The sequence below is a fragment of the Anser brachyrhynchus genome, assembly GCF_964034855.1.
Source record: "Anser brachyrhynchus genome assembly, chromosome: 1".
Lineage (NCBI taxonomy): Eukaryota > Metazoa > Chordata > Aves > Anseriformes > Anatidae > Anser > Anser brachyrhynchus.
The window spans coordinates 42,064,019-42,083,550 of NC_137694.1; the positions used below are offsets into that span (position 1 = coordinate 42,064,019).

The following is a 19,532-nucleotide window of genomic DNA, read 5'->3' on the forward strand; positions in this document are numbered from 1 at the left end:
TCTGAATTTGGAGCTGAGCAGAATTTATTCCTGCCATTGCAGCTCTGGACTGCTGTGATTGTGCACGGTCCACACACCCACACTGAATGGTTTGTGTGTTTCTCTAGTTCTCTTCCTGCCACTCAGTCTGGCTAATTGCAGGACTAAGCTACCCATCTCAAATGCACAGGGGCCAAGGTAGATCTGGGACAAACACACTGGAAAGGTGATTGGCAAACAAAGTGGGGAGCTGGGACTGTAAGTTATAGTGGGGAGCAAAATCTGGAGAGTTTAGCAAGAAGCCCCTGTCAGAGACACTGAAGTGTCTGAGCAAAACCAGGAACAACAGAGAGCAGTCAGTGTACTTGGTCTGTCAAGGAGCTTGGAGAGTGGTTTATTATCTGGTGAAATTGGGGAGAAAAATAAAAAATAAAAGGGGGGAGGGGGGAGAAGAAGAAGAAAAAATAAGTCTGAAAAAAAAAAAAAAAACAAATTTCAATGCCAGTAGGAAAGCAACAGCTGCTCAGGAAGCAAGACTGAGGTTGAAGGAGATAACTGGAACAGACACAAAATTCAGAAGACAACTGGAAACCTGGGGTGGAGGAGAATGAAAACATCACTGAGCCACAGAAAGATAGATAACAAGTTTGGAGAAGGGGATGTGGTAGAAGGCAGCAGTGCAGAAACAGTAGATGAGGGTTGGCCATGCAAAGAGGTCATTAATGGAATAAGAAGCTTGAGCACTTCTGGGACTAGCAAAGAGAGGAAATGTGTCTTAGGAGCAGCCAGTCCCAGGGCAGAGACAGTTTGAGGAGGATGGGCACAGTGAATGAAGTTTGGAGTTGGTGGTGATCAAATTGTCAAAGTCTGTTCCCATTAAAGATCACTCTTCTATAGCGTCTGGTGCTGGACCTAAGACTCCAGGGTCTCTGGCTGTATCACAGAATCACAGAATGGTTGTAAGGGGCCTCTGAAGATCATTTGGTCCAAACTCCTGCCAAGCAGGGTCCCCTAGTGTGCATTGCCCAGGATCATATCCAGGTGAATTTTGAATATCTCCAGGGAAGAAGACTCCACAACTTCTCTGGGCAACCTGTTCCAGTGCTCAGTCACCCCCACAGTAAAGAAGTTTTTCCTCATATTCAGATGGTACTTCCTGTGTTTCAGTTTGTGCCCATTGCTTCTCATCCTATCACTGGGCACCATGGAAAAGAATCTGCCTCTGTTGTCTTGACACTCTGTCTCAAGATTTTTGTATACATTGATAAGATTCCCCCGGAAAAGAAAGATCTTTCCCTTCTCCAGGCTAAACAGGCCCAGCTCTCTTAGCCTCGCCTCCTAAGAGAGGTGCTTGAGTCCCCTCATGATCTTTGTAGCCCTCTGCTGGATGCACTCCAGGAGCTCCATGTCCCTCCTGTACTGGGGAGCCCAGAACTGGACACAGTACTCCAGGTGAGGCCTCACCAGGGCTGAGTGGAGTGGGAGGACTTCACTTCTCTAGCCCTGCTGAGCTATAGCACCCCAGGATATTTTTGGCCTTCTGTACTACTGCTTCCAAAGATGGCTGGGTGTACATCTGTTTCCAGCATACGCTACTTATGCCAGTTTACTCTATTTGGGCTAGGTAATACTAAGGATATGGCAGTATGGTCTCCTTTAGGTGATTTCACTTTGTCAGAGGCCTGGGAAGGGCCTAGGTCATGCTAAGACCACTGGTACCAAATACGCACTAGGATTATGTTAATGCAGATATTTTACCACTACCATCAACATACATAAACGTGGTGTTCCACACTGGTACATGGCTGACACACAGTGATTTTGCTGTCTGATATGGATGGTCCCACTTCTCGGGCAAAAATGGTCATAACTATATCAGAAGCTAACAGTTTGGCTGAATAAGACCTCTCACCTAAACAGTTGGGATTGTTAGAAAATGTGATTCCAAGAAATCGGGAAGCAACACAAACACACAAACAAAAAGAACCTTAATGAATAAAATAAACCATAAAGTGAGTACTGTGCCATAGGTCTAAAGGCTGTGAGACAGGCTAATGTAAACCCAAATATCATGTTGAACTTGCCTCTTTCCCACATTCTTTGGGGGTGACCTCCATGTGAGGCCTCACCACCAGTCCCCAGAACTCTACACATGTGCCAGTAATTTTCCTACTCTTGCTAAGTCTCCTAAGTCTTAACAGTGCTGAATAACCACCTACCTATCTTAAAACTAAGTCTTGTGGAGATTCACAAATTGCCATTCTCTTCCCTGTCTTTTTTGATTAGGTACCTATTTCAAAGCCTACCTACTAGATTGAGTCTTGCACAATGCAAGGTGCCACTGCCAAAAACTATGCCACCAGTATTTTTCCATAATTCCAGTGTCTAAAACATGCACTTGTGTGTGGGAAACTTGACTTAAATTATCTAACCAGTCAATGTATTGTAATGACTTTAATGAAGAGCATTCTTTGGCTGAAATAGCTCACTGGTTTCTCCCGAATTTGCTCCATTTTGACTAAAATAGTTAAGCCATTCATCTGAAGTAGGATCAGAAATCAGCTCCTTTGATTTTGCACCTATTATCCACAAGTGCGTGTCCGTGAATGCCCATCTGTTAAGTTGGAAGCTTTTTCTGTTTCTCTCTTTCAGTGAATACGTATTTATTTCATGCAATGTGAAAAAGGTTCCACTGGAGAGTTTGTGAATCAGCAAGTTTGTGAATCTTGCTCTTAGATGTTGTACAAGGAACTTGAGGCTGTGGAAGCCTGTAAATGGACTGAGGCCAGTCTGTGGAGTCTGGGGTGTTGGTTTATCCAGGTTTAAACCAGAGCTTTGTACTTGCTCTCACTGCTTACATCCCTTGGTTTCTGGAGCTCGACCTGGGACATGTGCTCTGATTTCCTGGAGTACTACACACGCTTGACTGTAATTAATGCAGTAACAGCTGCACGTTGGGTGGATAAAGTAGTGCATAACTCTGAACACATTGAACATTTAGTGCTCTTGCGGTTCAGACTGAGCACCCAAATGCTGGGAAGGCTACATGCTTGGACTCTCCAGCTGTCAGATGGAATTAACACCACTCCTGTCAGCTCCCAAGGGTGCCCTGAGCACAGTGCGTGTAAAATATCCAAATGGTACTGTGAAGAGCACCAGAGAAAAACCTGAAGAAGTTTAATCTTGAGTTGTCTTGTTGTGCCTGAAGCCAAACACTGGAAAATGAGGAGAAGGCGAAACAGCCATGGTTAGCTCATTAAGTGGGTACTGCCCAGTCTGAATGAGACAGGGTCAGGTAGGGAAAACCAGTAGTATGTAGTTGTTTAACTGGGGAATATACCATCGTGTAGATGTACATAAGGTTGAGTACTCTAGTGTTAATTTCCTCATTTCTAAACTTTGGGGTGTTATACTCCATGACCTTTCAATGTAGGTTTTTATGTAATCTTTATATATGACTTTTAAAATCTGACAGATGGCAAGCTTTTGCAGTCATTATCCCTTTATTTCCTCGGAATGAGATCTGGTAGATGGTAGAAAAAAATCCTAAGGGAAATGATTTCTTCAGTGGTTGTGTCAGTTCAAACTAGAGTGTACAATGTACTGCAGAGGACAACTCAGCAGTGATAAGTCAGAGGACTGTATGACTTAACAGGGCTTGTTCTGTTTGTGCTTTGTGTGGTTCTGGGAAACAGAGCTAGCTTGTCTCTGTATTATGCTGCTGCTCTGCCTCAGGGAAAGACTGGGCTTGGGCAGGATAAATTAATTTTCATTTGGACTGTGTCTCCCTCCCTTTCTCCTGGCATCACATTTGAAGTTCCTGTGTTGTGTGATCAAAAGACATGTGATGCGCAGAATCAGTCAGCTCTGCTACCATCAGCAGGACTGTGTACAACACAGACAGTATTAGGGATTATGGAGATACTATCTAACCAGTAAAGAGAAGAAAAGCATCCAGTCTTTAATAAAAGGGTTGTATCAGTGAGGGTGGAGAAACACTTGATCGGTGTAGACAAGGTAACATTTAGCAAAAAGCTTGAGGATTAACTTTTAAACTCTACCTGATGTGGAAAAAGGGAAAAGGAAAATGTTTATCTTCTGAAATCAAACACATTCTTTTTTCCCAGGACACTGAACATGACTGTACAGAAAAATCTTCCTTTAATTTACATTCACTGCCTTACTCCTGAAATATTTCCTTAAAACAGGTTAGCCAGAAATAATCAGGCTTCCCAAAACTTGTTGCTTTTAATTTACTATTAAGGGAGCAAAACAATGTTATTGAGAGCACCTGATATAGACTAGATTTCTCCCTTCCCTTCCCTTCCCTTCCCACACTTATTCTCTTTTTCTCTCTCTCTGTCTTTCTCTCTCTTCAGGTAGAGTACTGCCCTTCAGCTGCAGCCTCCCTCTAGCATCTTCCTGTACCATTTTTTCCTCTGTAAACTCAGCCCATGAACATTCAGGTTTCAGTCCAGCTGGCAGTAAAGTTGGTGCATGAACAATTCTCAGTCCTCCTGATATGCCTGGAGTTGCCTGAAGGAAGAAAGTGTCGCTGTCTGAACAGGGTAAGTAACAAGGGATAATCTTGGCAAATATAATTGCTACTAGCATTGTGAAATTTGACACGATTTCTTTGATTATTTGCTCTAGAAATAATGTATTTCCAAATTGCAGTGATCTGTGTAATGCCTACTCCAGTTAAGTTTGCAAAACACTTATCATTCTAATTTTGTTCTCAGGTGCTTGTAGCTTTATTGAAGCATTCAAATTTCATTCTTCAACTTTTTCTGGAAGCTGCCCAACCCAATATTTTTTCCAAAATTAAAAATGGAACAAAATCAAATCATATAAGTTTTAACAGCATATCATTTCCAACTACTGGATTAGTTTTCATCGTCACCTCAGATAAACAGTCTGAATAAGTGATAAACTCCTCCTATGCTACAGAAAACTATTTGTTTTTCCTTTTTGTGTTATGTCAGGAAAAGATTTATTTTTTGTAATAAAATAGGGATGCACTGAAATGTCAGCCTGAGCAGTACGATTGCTTCAGCCTCTGTATAAGCTAATAATAACAGTTTCCTGAAAGGATGCTAACTCCAGAAACTCTAGAACTGTACAGAGTGTTACAGGGGGTGAGGAGAGTGAAGGTTCCCAAGGAGAAAGTGAAATTTAACAGCTAATATTTAATTGAATGGGCATAGACTGTTTATTCTTGTTCTATTCCCTATTAAAAAAGAAATATCATAGGGACAGCTAGGACTAGGTCTCTGCTAAATAAATAATGACATACCAGAGCTCTGATTGTCTTTCTAACCACATCTCCACTACTGTGTTCCACCCACTTATGACAATGTAAAGCTTGTCTCCACAAATATGGTATTAAGATGAAGCTAATGTGCAAGAGTATCTTTTGTTGTTCTAGAACATCTCTACAGTCTTTCGCAAAAGCTAATTTATGGGATTTCACTGTTCCTTTATCCCAAGACACCCTTTACCACTGAACATCTCTCTGCCATGTGCACAAGCATATACATCTGCTCTGTCTTTTCTTTTTTGGCTTCCAGGAGCTAGAAGGGAGGAGAGGAAACTCTTTCCCCTGAATGAACCATAAGAAGAAGTGTTATAATGGCTGATACTACTCAGTTCTGCAGGCATCAAAACAACATTTGGTGATGGCTTTGTAAAATTGTGTTTATCAGGTAAATTTGGCCAATGGTCAGCTTTCTCAGAACTCATTTTGGAATTATGTATTGTGTGGCCTTGAGCAGCTCACTTCTTGTTTTTAATCTAGATGACAAATGTCTATACACCTTCTATATATTTAGTATTTCTGTGAAAAAATAAAGCTAAAATAGGAGAAATATTTTTTAAACTCTATTTATTAGTAAAGAAATTTATACAGGAGAGAAACACGCTTCTGCGATTGTTCCATATTTTTTTCTATTTTCCAATCTACAGCAAAGTTCAGACTTTGTATCTCGTTGTTTTGGAGGATAGCTGTTCTAACAAAACCAGAAGCTGTTGCTTTGTTCTTAGATGCTGCTTAGTTGTATAACAAGCACTGCCCTTGGCGAAGGGAAAGAGAAGCTGCTTCTGCACAGCATAACATGAAATGAAGTTGAAAAATGATCTGCCACTTGTGTGAGTGGTAGAAATTTATGCAAGCTTTGTCATGGTCAGCAGGGAAGATTAATGGAAGATGGGACTTGAGTCAATCAGCGTTGAAACAAACTGAACCAATTAATTAAATGGAAACACTTAGCAGAGCCTGTATCAATAAATACAGATGAATATTGATGTGGATCTGTAAGATTTGGGGCAGAGGGGGATGAAACAATGTAGAGAATAGAAAACATTTAAAGGGAAAGAGTTTCACAATGTCTCTGCCACTGATCATCCAGAAGGATTAGGTACTGATGGGAGGTACTGAAGCTCTAGGGCTTGCACAGAAAAGCTGGGGCCATATTATTTTTCTGTAATATATTTTATCTATATATATATATATAATACAGAATGGCCATGAATTTATGTTTAATCATACGATTATGGCAAAATCCATGATCTGAAATTAGAAATGTACAGCCCTATAATGCTGCGGGATAGAAAATATATATTGAAACTGTGTTTTTCCCAAATCAGTTATTCACACAGTGACAGTTCATTATAATTGTGTATAAAATGACCACCTCTGTGACTAGGAGAGTTTCTATAGAGCTTCTCATCTGCTGGACTTCTCCAGAGTGTCACTCTATAAACAAAGAAGAGGAGGATATTGATGATGCTAGGAGTCTTAGGATGAATTAGGCAGGGCTTAAGAGATGTTTAGGTTTAACTAGTGGCGTAGCTTTGTGTTTTATGAACGGGGGGAAATCATGGGCAGTGTTTGATGGTGTTCTGATGGGGGCAGTAAGGAGTACAGTAGTGCCATATGAATCAAGAGGATTAGTAAGAGGTATAAAAAGACGTTAAAATACTTACATCAAAGGAGGTGGTGCTTAGAAGTAAATTCTACAGTCTAGTGTTGTGTGGGAAAGAAAATATCTTATTCAAATTGCAGAGTTTGCAGAACTCAGGGAAAAAAAATGCTGATAAAACAAACAAACAAAAAAAAACAAGATATTTTTCTCTTTCAAAAGACTAAAAAGGGCAATACATATCCAGATGAAGAAATTGAATCATTTGCTTCTTTCTCCCCTACTTCCTGACTACAGCATTAGTAACTAAGACATATACAAAAATAATAATAATAATTGAAAAAATATGAAGTTGTCTTAACTTCATTTCTGCATGGCAACCAGTTATCATTGAGGCAGAGGCTTTTTTCATAAAGGAACACTGCTGGAAGGGCTATATATAAGATTCCTGGTATAGAATCCAAATTGAATTAAAGTGCCCTTCTGAGCTGGGATCTGTCCCTGAAAGATAGAAGAAACAGAACAGAATAACATCATGCAGCTTAAATTCATCTTGCTGTATCTCAGCTCCAGGAAGTTGGTGGATAGTATGACCTCAGAGAGGTTCATCTGACTGCTGAAGGGAATTGTTCAGCTGAATGAGAGCAGTCAGGGGAAAAAAAAAATAGAAAGAAAAAGAAGTTTTAAAATGTTGTTTCTAATTCCAGACTGAACTGGAAAGGATCAAAATTGACTCTCTGGGCCTGATGCAGTTGCTAATAAAATCATATATTCTCCAACTAACACAATTGGGAACAAGTTCAAATTTCATTTCTCTTTTTTATTTTTAAGAGGCCCCCTTTTATTGCCTATAATTACATGAACATTAAAAATGCTCAATATTTTTAGAAGTTAAGTAGGAAAATAAGCCTGCCTTCCCCACTTTCCCAGAAGGGCAATGGAGCTGCTGCATATAATTAATAACACAATTTTGACCAGCATTGTCAAATTTGAGGAAAACATGTCTGTAACTTAAAAAAGAAATAAATTAAATCTAGTGAGGTGGCAATGAGAAAACTGGCCATAATAAATATATTAGTGCAAACATAGACAAGCTATCTGTCAAATTGTATCCCCTTCTTCATCCTTCGACTTGTTTCTAACCATTGTAGCCCAACAAGACCATAAACACAGGAGATTGTAATGTTTCTGTTTTTAGGTTGCCTATAGTTTTGAAGTTTGGTAAATTTTATCAAAGTAACCATTTTAGTAAAGTATATATGTACATAATGCTGCTGGGAAAAGTCAGTGCAGAATTGTGCTTTAGACCATTCTCATTGCGCTCTACAGAGCCCCATCTATGGGACCTCAGGCTGGGAAATGGACTTCTCAGCCTCTCCTTAGTCCTGCGCCTTTCCTGCCTGCTTATACTTACTACCATCAGAGAAGAGCCCTTTCTAAACAAAAGACTCAAATAATTACTTGTGATTTTTCCCATGAATTGTATCCATGTGTATGTCTAGGAGGACTTTATAATAGTTAACGTTTACATTTATATAACAGATAAAAACAGATGAGAGTCTCAACTGTTTTACATGTGGATGTGTTTTGTGTCCTCCCCCCCCCCCAAAAAAAAAAACAAACAAACAAAAAAAAAACTTTGTCTGTCTTGCCAAGAATTCCTCAGAAAGTGAAGGTGAACTAGTGAGATTTGTAAAATGCTACAGTTTTTCTTTACGAAGTCCCCACTGTAGATTGACGTCAACTGTCGAATTCTTAATGTATTAAAAGAGTGTCTAGATGGTGAAGGGTGGCTGATGCAGAGTGACATTCTTGTAGGCATTATCAGTTTCTTTGCTCTATTGAATTGTTTGCTTCCAAGAAAGAAGAAGAGAAAATCCCATGTTATTCCCACCCCAAGAGCATAGAACTAGTGAGGATTTTTCTTCTGATGCAGATGAAAGAACTACTGCCCTGGGTGCTCTTAGGAGTAATGGAGTTTGGGTTGTTCACAATGCTGTGTCTCCATTTGGGATGCCTATTATTAGAATTTCTGGTTCCCCTATGTCTCAAAAGAAAGCTAAGCTGAGCCAGTGGGAACCTACATAACACAGAGACACATTAACTGTCAAGGATTTATAATTTTAGAACAGTAGTAAGCATGCCACTCCCCACCTGAAACTTATTTTTAACATTTTGTGTTTGCTCACAGGCAACTGGGCTGTCAAAGAGTCAAAGTAAGGTTTTTACTAGTTAAGCTTCATAACAGCTCAAGCAGACAGTTTTATCCGATTAGGATGTGAGAGGAGTTCTTTCAAAGAACTAAAATAAATAAACAAATAAAATAAATAAAGCCCATGTCCTGATCCCCAGTCCTGTGTCCTGCAGAGCAGAAGTACTCCAAGGGCTTGCTACAGCATGTGACAATAAATGATGCTTCTGTTGATTACCATAGTAAATGAGACAGTGTTTTTCTCTCTTATTCAGAAACACTTTGCGAAAGCATTTGGAATAATTAGTTAAAAACATACTATTTTCTCTTTAGGAGAACATAGCTGATTAATCTTCTAGGTTAGAAGACACAGGTGTGTGAGGATAAGAGCCTTGTTTGTTTGAATAAACATAAAGTGTCTCATAGCTTTGCAAATTATTTCCTTTTAAAGCAATCTAGGTAAATGAAGACACAAATACCTGTTCAATATTTATTCACTGAAGAACAGAGAGGTTTCAGTTATGTTTTATTTTTGAAACAATGTTAAAAGCTGTTCTAGTATAATTCTATTGAGCCTAATGATTTGTCACCGGAGATGAATTTGGTCCTGGTATCTCTGTTTTCACCTGCCAAGAAAAAAGTATTTTTCAGCTGACTTTATATATTAATCACTCGCAGGCAGGAGACAAGTCCTGGAACAACTCTCTTCTTTATATGGACTTTTTAATTCAGTTTTTCTAATGAGTTGGGAGGGAAGTCAAGATCACAGCATTTTTTGTCATGATTTTGAGTCAGTTTCACAGATTTGATCATGTTTATCCCCAAACTCTTGAATTTCTTGATGGATTGATCAAAGGCATAACTTAAAAAGTATATTTGTAGAATGAAAGAAGTAAAAACAGGGCTCCTTTGGAGATTTTATTAACTGACCTGCATGCAAATTGTTGCTTCAGATGAAACTGGAGTATATTTCAGATGTCTTAAATATTCTAACTTTCAGAAAGATTGGAAATGTTCTGCATTCACACTCTGCCTGGATGGGCAGGACACCTCTGACAGCACAGAGTGGTCCCACAGTGTTTGGGCAAAGGGCCCAGGAGCGCTGAAGTGATGGAAAATTAATAAATTGTGTTTTGAAAGCGGTTACCTTCCATCTATACTTACCCACCGTCCAAGATTTTCTTTAGAAAATTTATGTGACTAGGGAAGTGATTGTCCCTTTGTACTTGGCACCAGTGAGACCTCACCTCAAGTACTGTGTTCAGTTTTGGACCCCTCACTACAAGGACATTGAATTGCTTGAGTGTGTGCAGAGAAGAGCAACGTAGCTGGTGAAGGGACTAGAAAACAGGACATATGAAGAGCAGCTGAGGGAACTGGGGTGGTTTAGTCTGGGAAAGAGGAGGCTGAGGGAGACCTCATCACACTCTACAACTGCCTGAAAGGAGGTTGCAGTGAGGAGGCTGTTGGTCTCTCTTAGGTGACAAATGACAGGAAGCAAGGAAATGGTCTCAAGTTACGCTGGGGAGGTTTAGATTAGGTATTAGGAAGAATTGCTTCATGGTGAGGGCGGTCAAGCATTGTAACAGGCTGCCTAGGGAAATTATGGCATCTCTATCCCTAGAGTTATTTAGGAGACCTGTGGACATGGCACTAAGGATCGTGGTTTAGTGGTGGACATGGCAGGTCAGGCTGATGGTTGAACTTGATGATCCTGAAGGTCATTTCCAATTCTATGATTCTGTGATTCAGTATCGTGGCTTCCAAATTCAATGTCAATATCATACAGCTCCTGGAGAGCTTTAGTTTACGGATAATTCTGCCAGGCAGACTATCTGGGAAATTGGGTTAAAGAGAGGTTTCTTAATCAGTAGAATGTTGCTCACTAAATAAAATTTGTCTCTATCAGATACATTGACTTGCAGATCAAGCTGAAATTATTTGTTGGGTTTTTATTTTAGCTTGTTCTAAAAACATCACGTTATGTAATGTAGATTTTAAGATATTGTGATTTCAAGAGTGATGTATTTTAGTGACTGAGTTCTCTTTAAATAGAAAGATTGCTTTCTCTTCCCAAGCCACAATGGAATAATTGGTGGGCTAGCATGAATGAGTCTTGAGCTGCATACATCAGGGCCACTTGAGTCAGGTTAAAGTCCTTCAAACCTCAGTTTGTAATTAAAAATGAGAGTATGGGCATGGTCCTTAAATCTTGATTAGAAGTCACTTAAAATAATTACAGAAGCAATGAATGCAATTTGAGTTATTCTTTCCGTGGCAGGCAGTGGCTAATCCTAGTTGGTGAACAGATATCTCCATAAAATATTCTTGAAAGTGATTATGTAAAATTTCAGGTTATGTTTTTAAAAAAAAGTCATTACTAGGATACATAAAACTAGTCTAGAGTATACAGAGCAAAATCTCAGCAATATGCTAACAGCCAAACATGTAAATCATTATCTATTATATGCTGTTATAGTCAACATAATTGCTAATATTACATTGTATTTAATATTTTATAAATTAGTTTGATATATCAGCTATATTTCCACATAACTGCTCTGACTTCGTTATCATTCATGCAGTTCACTTGCAAAACACCCATGTGATTTTATTATGTGAGTTTATTTGGTCCCTCATTTCCTTAGATACTAACCTGCATTTTTCCTCATGTATTTAATTGTTTCCTCCTTTTATTTTTCCTGTTTTGATTTGTGTTTTTGTGACACTCTGACTGAGAATCACAGATGTTTGGGAATGAGGTTAGAAGTACAAGCTTGTGCTCACTGTGATGTTTTGGTTTTGTTTTTTTAAAGCCCCCTTGTACTCCCCAAAAATCTTCTGAACAGTAATACACACATTATGGAGTATAGCTGTCATCTCAAGGCAGCCTTCCATAAAGTATTGACCATTAGTGCACTATCTGTTCCACCGCATAATTCACATGATTCATCAAGAGCCAGGAAGGAACAGTTTGCTTTTTCTGGCTTGCACACAATCATCCTTAATGTATTTTCTGAGATTCAAATTCAATGCTGAGTATTGCAAGGATTTCAGACAATGCAATGACATTAAAAGCTTTTGTACTAGCAGTGTCTTCATCAAGAGCTATAGTTTAAGTTATATGTATCTTACAGCTTCCTATTAAGATTTTTTTGTTGTTTATTCCCTCCCCCTCCTACTTAGAATCCACTTTGCCTTGGGAATAGATTTGCAGCTCTGTCCTGTTCTTGTCATTGTGTAGGTGGTAAGGTACTGCAACCATATTTTGCTTTCATAGTAAACCAGTTTTCACTTCTTCTCCAAGTCTGTGAGCTATTCATGATTTAAAAAGAAAAAAAAATATATATTTTTTAAGTAACTCTTTCTCTTCCTGTCAACAGAAATGAGACTGGCAACTTGTATTTGTATTTGTGCTCCTAGTTTATTTTTTACTATGTTTAGGTAGGACAGGATGAGAGGAGTGCTTCTGGAAAGATATAGAGAGTCACATCCATCTGTAGTGGAGGTTCATGCTGCTTCTTAGGATATATCCATCCACTGAATTCACATGCACTTCCATCATCACAGCCGTTGCCTGTTGTAGCTTGTGCTAACCCATTTTACTTCATGTTGCAGCAGACTAGGAAGTCATGAACAGGGTTGTAATGAAGAGGGCCAAAGACAGGGTTGTGTGCATATGTTTGAAGTTCCCTAAACATATGGAAGGATTTTAAAATATGTGGATTTTGCAGACCCAAGAACTAAACTAACCCTGAGAAATCTGCATTTTAAGGATGTCAAAACTGGTCCACCAATGGTGACTGTGAAAGGCTGTGGCCCTGAAACTGGCAGCATTCATTACAGCAGCATGAAGAGGAAGCTTTCCAGATCAGTTGAATTACCTTTGAAGATCTGTATGTCAGTCCTGCAAAGGAGCACATGAGAAGAAAATGTCATAATACTTCAATTTGGTCTTGTTTAAGGTTAGATTAGCTTATTACCATTTCTATAATGAAATCAATGTGAAAAGAACAGGGAAAAAAAAAGTCCATTTCAACATACATCCCAAAACTTCTAGCCATTTGTATGCTAGTTTGCATTCACATCCCTGACTGATCTCAGAACTGAAAAATGTACCACAGATTTCCTCAGCTGAATCAGGTGAGGTCACATTTAGGTGTACTAAGTAGAGATATACGTGCTTATTGGTAGACAATGCTGGCTTATTGGATCTTTACAGCACTGAAGTACTTTTCCAGTCCTTGAAAGTATATCTGCTCAAACTTTTTCTAAAACATACCCTAAAAGGAGAGGTAAGCAGGTGCTGGAAGTCTTAAAGATTTTTATTTTATCTTTAGAGATTTTATTTTGAAGTTAACCCCAACTTTTTTTTTTTGAGAGAGAGCTCTGAAAAAATATAGTGATATGGGACTAGTATAACCTACTTTAATAAATTTATGGCTTTTTAAACAATAAGCTAGATATTCCTCTAGTATTCTGTGAAAGCGTCAGTATATTTTGACCATTTGTTCTCTTGTTATGTTAGTTTGGAAACCTTGGGATAAAATGTCTATTTTTCATGTAATTTCTGAGGCTGTCTACTTCTAGGAAATCCATGCTCAAGTCCCATAAGGGCTGTTTCGTGACAAACTTCTAATTATTTAGTCAATGAATTTCTGATGCATGATATAATTAAATGTATTTTCATTCTTGATTTGTTACAGAAATGAGCGTTGAATGAGTTAGTTAGACTGATAATAAACACACTAAAATGTCGTATAGTCAGATGAAATATTGAAATTGGATTGTGAGCTTGAATTTCTTTACCCTTAACTCAGTGGGTATAGTGAGCACTAAGGGGATCCATCAGAGCACAGCACCTCAATTTAATAGGCATACGGCATAAGATCAGCTTTTGAAAACTGTCATTCTCACATTGCATCCTTGCCAAAATATTGCTATTGAATTTTAGAAACACTAATTTAGATTTTTAAATAGAGAATGACAGAAATATATCAGAGAACTGCTGAGATTATTGTTGATGATGTTTTGTATAAGATCTTTTATAGCAGAGAAACATTGCTTACTGCCAGATTCTCAAAGAACACTTTTCTTGCTGAGTCAAGTTTTAAGCTAAAGCCCATGGTGCTGGCCGAGTGGTATAACTTCTAACGGAGATATAAAGAGAAACAGGGGGAAGAAAACTCCCTGCTCCACTCTGTGCCCAGCTGCTCCCTCTGAACTGTTATATGGCAGGCACCTCACATAGGTTTGCTCCTGATTGATTCCTCTCTCTAAACTCTCTCCTGAAGACTTTCCATAGATACATGATTTTCTGCAAAAGGCCTCAGTCTTGTTGCTTCCACTGTGCTATCCTAACACCAAGTCACACCTTTCCTGCCCCACAAATGGGAGATGACATTTGCTGGGTGACTTGAGTTGTGCCTGTCAGCCAGGAAGCCAATGTCAGAGGTGACTGGGCCATCAGAGTGTAGCTGGTACGTCCACCCAAAAATGAGCAAGATATCAGTGCATAAACCCTCACCTCCAGTCTAGGCACATGGATGGTGGTACAGTGAGACACTTGGTACAGAAAGACAACTATCACTTGCAATATCCACTGCCATCAGCAAATTAATTCTTTCTTGTAGAGGCTGCTGCCACTTACAAGGCATTTCTGGAGCCTTGCCCATGGGTATGTGAAGGTGGAGCAGTGCTTCAGCTGCTCGGCTGAGTTGCTCAAGCATAACCAGACACCAGCTGGAGCCACCTCAGCAGCCATGACTGACTGCTTCTGTACTTCCTTTTATTTGGATCAGGAGTGGGACCAGGCTGCCCGAGCCAGGCAAGCAGCAGCACTCATTGCAGCAAGCAAGGAGAGCTCCAGCCCAGAGATGTTGCTGCCCTCTGGGCTGTATGGCCTCAAGTGTAGCGCTACTTGTTGGGTCTCTCTCTGTTCCTCCATTCTCCTTCCACCTTGGTGCCTGCAAAGGACCTCATATAAATATGTTTTCTTTGTTGTTCTTTTTTTTTTTTTCCTTGAGGTCCATGTAAGTACTTTCTAGGAGTCTTTCTCCCTCCATTTTTTGAGTCTTGAGACCCTAATCTATGCACTTGTCATTTAATTACTGACCTATTAAAAATATGGTCAGTACTTGTTGACAGAAATGTGCATTTTCATACATTGGGGTAGGGGTGGGGAAAGGCATTTTTTGTGCTGTGTACCACCATCAGAGATTACAAGATATGAACATGGTAGTAGTGCTCCACAATTAAAGATGATTCAGCAGTGCATCTCTCCATGACATTACATGGTCAAACAGTGGAAAGTTGCAAATAAACAAAAATTACTGAGGAGCTGAAAATCCTATCCACTATGCACAAAGCTAGCATTTAAAATATGCTCAGCTGTCTACAAAAATTAATGAAATGTTGGTTTGAGAGCTGGAAACATATTGTTAGATTATATTTTGATTTGGGCAGACGAAGATGAAGTACATTCCATGTAGTGAAATAAATAGAAAAGTCTGCAGCATTTACTTGCCAAACATACTTGCAAATAATTGCATTTTAGTTGAAAGGGTACAGTATTTAGGCCAACTGAAAATTAATACACTGTTCAGCAGGATGCATGGGAAACTGCATATACCTCTTCACATGGGAGATGCATTATTATTTCTATATGAGCCAAAATTATGAGGAATTACTGACAGAGATTTCAGCACCTTCTGTTAGGAACAGCCTGATGAAAAAGTGTGCTAATGGAAATCAAACAGTATGTGGAGAGAGTGGCTGTAATCTTCATGTACATTAACCGTACTAAAATCAGTGGCATTAACTGTAATAACGGTTTGGCCAGGACAGAGTTTAAGCCATTGGTGTGCGGCTGGGGGTGGGGAAGAGCTAAATTTTCTTTGGAAATTTGGATGTGATTCTGTGCTTTGTCTTTCCTAATGTCTCACTGAAAAGAAATCTCAACTTTTTTCTTTTTTTTTTTTTTTTTTTTTTTTAGTTCTTTTGGCCAGTTTCAACCACATTTGGCAGAAAACTAAAGGTCTCAGGGTTAATTAACTTTGTCAAGACTTATGCAGCCATGGCATCTTTCCCATAGCCCCAGTAAGGAAAAGACTGCTGTTAGTTCAGTAAACAATGGAGAATTCATTCTGGAATTAGAAATGTCCTCCACATGCTTTGGTGTATCTTGTACTTCCTAGCACACCAAAGACAATCAGCCACAAGACACTGACATGTAGGAAGTCAGATCATTGGTTTCAGTGGTTGCTGAACTATTTCTTTGGTTCACAGGGTGAGCGTTACTCAGAAATCCTGAACTATCAGCAGAAACAATGTGTTTTCAGTATATCTTGTAAAACGTCTGACTGCTGGTTTTACTTTTATTTTAAAGTAACATTCTTTTCATAATATTTCTGCTTGAACAATATGCATGCTCAACAACTCTTTTCTCTCTAATGAAAGAAAGCATGTTGCTACCTACTTATTCTCTACCTGACGCTGTAATGGTGCCTATGTGATCAGAATTCTGTTTCAAATATTGATATACAGAGCTAAAATGGTGAAAGGACTAGAGGCCATGACTTCTGAGGAGCATCTGAGGATACCGAGGTTTATTGGTGTTCAAGAAGCATGGACAACACTCTTAGATACATGGTGTAACTCCTGCGTTGCCCTGTGTGCAGCCAGGGTTTGGACTCCATGATCCTCATGAATCCCTTCCAACTCAAGATATTCTGACTCTACAATTATATTTCCATGAAATTCAGCAGTAGAAGTGTTAAGGAAAGAAATGAGGAATAATGCAGGATGTTAAGCAAAATTGTTTCTAAGTAGGGTGGCTCTTTAACAGTCTCCGAAAGCTGGTAGATGAACTTTAAAGGTTGTGTACGCTTCAGCAGGCAGAAGCTATGCTTCAGCAAACCTGAGACTAAGTGACGATAATGTTAAATGCATATTGCCCACTTCTGTAAAAAGAGCAGTGGAAAAAAAAAACTCAAAATCACGCTTGCCTAAGGATTTAGGAAAAAAGGTGACTTGTGGGTGGATGAGACTTAAGCGTCATATAAATAAGCTAAGTGTTCTGAGGCAACTAGGATCTCTTTAAGAAATGGAATTGACACAGAGGAATCAATGGTTATAGCAAAGCTTATAGACACTCTTCTGGAATAAGTAATGAAAAAATATTATTTCCAACTTGGCAATTGAATACCATATGCAGTCTTAAAGACACCAAAGCAACAGCAATGCTATATGTCATTGCTAAGTTACTGTGGCCTTGTGATATGTGTTTATTTTTAGGGAATTCTTGCCTGAATGCTCAGGTATTTTAATCAATATTACTTGAGTGTAATTTCCTGTTTTACCTGTCACAGAAATTGCTTCATGATAGTTAAAAATAATTATTTAAAGGTAAAAAATTGAAGTTTTTTTTTAAGATATACTAAATATTACAGGATTATATTTTAATAACTGTGCATTTAACCATGTATGAATTTTATTTGATATAAAGTTTATGAAAATGTTCATTGGTACAGCTTGCAGAATTCTTGAAAATGTCAAACAATTGTAGTTGTAGATGAAGTTACTTTTCTTCTCAACATTTTCAAGAAGCATTTTTCAAGAGATGCTGCTTTAATATTTATATAAGCAGTTAGAAAATAAAACCTTGGGTGCTGAAAAAATATGCATGTCAGTAGCTTCTGCTTCAAACTGACAACCTGTACATCTTTTCAACAGTCCTTAGATGGTTTATAGTTAGCTGGCCACATTAAAGATTTAAGCTCCTGAGGTTAGCGTTTTCTCTTTTCAAGGGAAGATAGCTTACTATGTCTTGTTCTCTTGCAGACTCTCAGTGCATCTTTTGTCGTGACAAATGAAGCTGATGCTGTACTAAGGTTTCAGCTCTGCTGTCTATCATTTTGCTTTCTCATGAACAGGAGCAATTTACCTGGTGACCAGAAGCGTACAGTGTTCAGCTTTGTCAAAACAAAGATGTGACAGACAAACAAATTTCAGTGTCTGGAGCAGTGTGTGCTATCCTTGGTCATGCTAAATCATGGACCTTTTTCCCTGCATGTGTTTGGTAAGTTCAGTACAATTTAGATCTCCTTGTTTCTGATGTGGAACCACAAGACTACTCCTATAATATTTACCTGATAGCTAACAGTTTCTGTTGCTAGTTAGCATCTTTCTTTCAAGTGTGTGCTGATGGAAATACTAAGGCATAGACCTAAGAAAAAATAGCCACATAAGCCTGGTTGGAATCAGGAGAGTGAACATTTCCCAGGAAAAGATAATTTAATCTCCCTTCCCTTTTACCATTTTTAAATTTTGTTCTGCCATCCAATGTAAATGAAAATAGGTAAACTGAGGCACATAAATATTCAGGAATAAAAAACCTTTTGCACTGTATATTCCACTCTTGGATTGTGCTTCTTTCTTTAAACCTTCATTAAGAGGCTTTCAAAAATCCATTTAGCTTGACTTGATTTGAAATATAAATAGCAAGCAGATCACTGTCCCAAATATCATGTGTGCAACTCTCTTTAGCACTTAAACAGCGTCCTGTAAGTGCCTGGCACACACACAGAGAAACAAGTCTCTGTAGAATAAGCTGATTTAAACACACGTCATGAGACCTACAGTGGTCTAAAGTCAGTACAAAGTCAGTAGTGGCCAGTCTACACACTGCAACTCCTGGCTGACCTAGGAGACCTTAACTGATAATGAAAGAGGAAAATAGGAAAATTAACAATAAATTGCTAGAGAGTAAGATGTACTGTAGATCATGTGCATTTTTACCATGTTGCAAGTTAACTCCTTAATGCATCCTTCAGTAAAATGTTTACCTGTCTGTATCTGAGTATCAGGATTTCACTGGAAAGAAAGGATTTTCTGGAAGGAAAGTATCACTATTAAAGTAGGAATGTTATGTACCCGACCTTTTATGGAGAAAAATTTAAGAAGAAGGAAACGAACTAGTTACCTGGGCTTTTAGCATATGCCAACCTTGTTTCTGTGCTACAACATGTCTTAACTTATTAAAAGTACAAAAATACTATCTGGAGTATAACATGTAGCCTCTTATCTCACTGATGCCTTTGCGTAGTTCAAGATGAGGTCACCACCTGCCTTGGAGATGTAAATCCTGGCCTGAAAACACGCATGCTCAACCTGTTTGTGTTGATATCTTGCTTATCTATGCAGATATATGAAAAGCTTATATTTAATATTGATTGGACTCAAAAGTTTTTTATATCATAATTTTATTACAAAGCACAATTTCCACCAAATGTATAGTTTAGCAAGAGATATACATTCACAAAATTTTATAGTTGTGTTTTCCAAAAATGCCTTACACTGCCTTATTGAATAACTTACATGTAACACATGATCTATACAACAAAATCACATAAAGGAAACATTTTCAATTGTTTTGCATATTT

The 19,532-nt window shown here is 38.6% G+C and overlaps 1 long non-coding RNA gene across 4 annotated transcripts; it reads left to right on the plus strand.

Moving 5' to 3' along the window:
- Nucleotides 1-3,878: 3,878 nt before the first annotated feature.
- On the plus strand, nt 3,879-18,370 carry LOC308200034. Of its 4 annotated transcripts, XR_013955182.1 has the most exons (4): nt 3,879-4,547; nt 5,550-5,684; nt 12,866-13,055; nt 18,024-18,370. It is a non-coding gene; the product is annotated as an uncharacterized lncRNA (long non-coding RNA). The 4 variants fall into 4 exon arrangements; XR_013955183.1 differs by lacking the exon at nt 12,866-13,055 and having other exon boundaries at nt 3,904-4,547; XR_013955184.1 differs by lacking the exons at nt 12,866-13,055; nt 18,024-18,370 and adding an exon at nt 5,944-9,423 and having other exon boundaries at nt 3,905-4,547.
- The last annotated feature ends 1,162 nt before the right edge of the window (nt 18,371-19,532 follow it).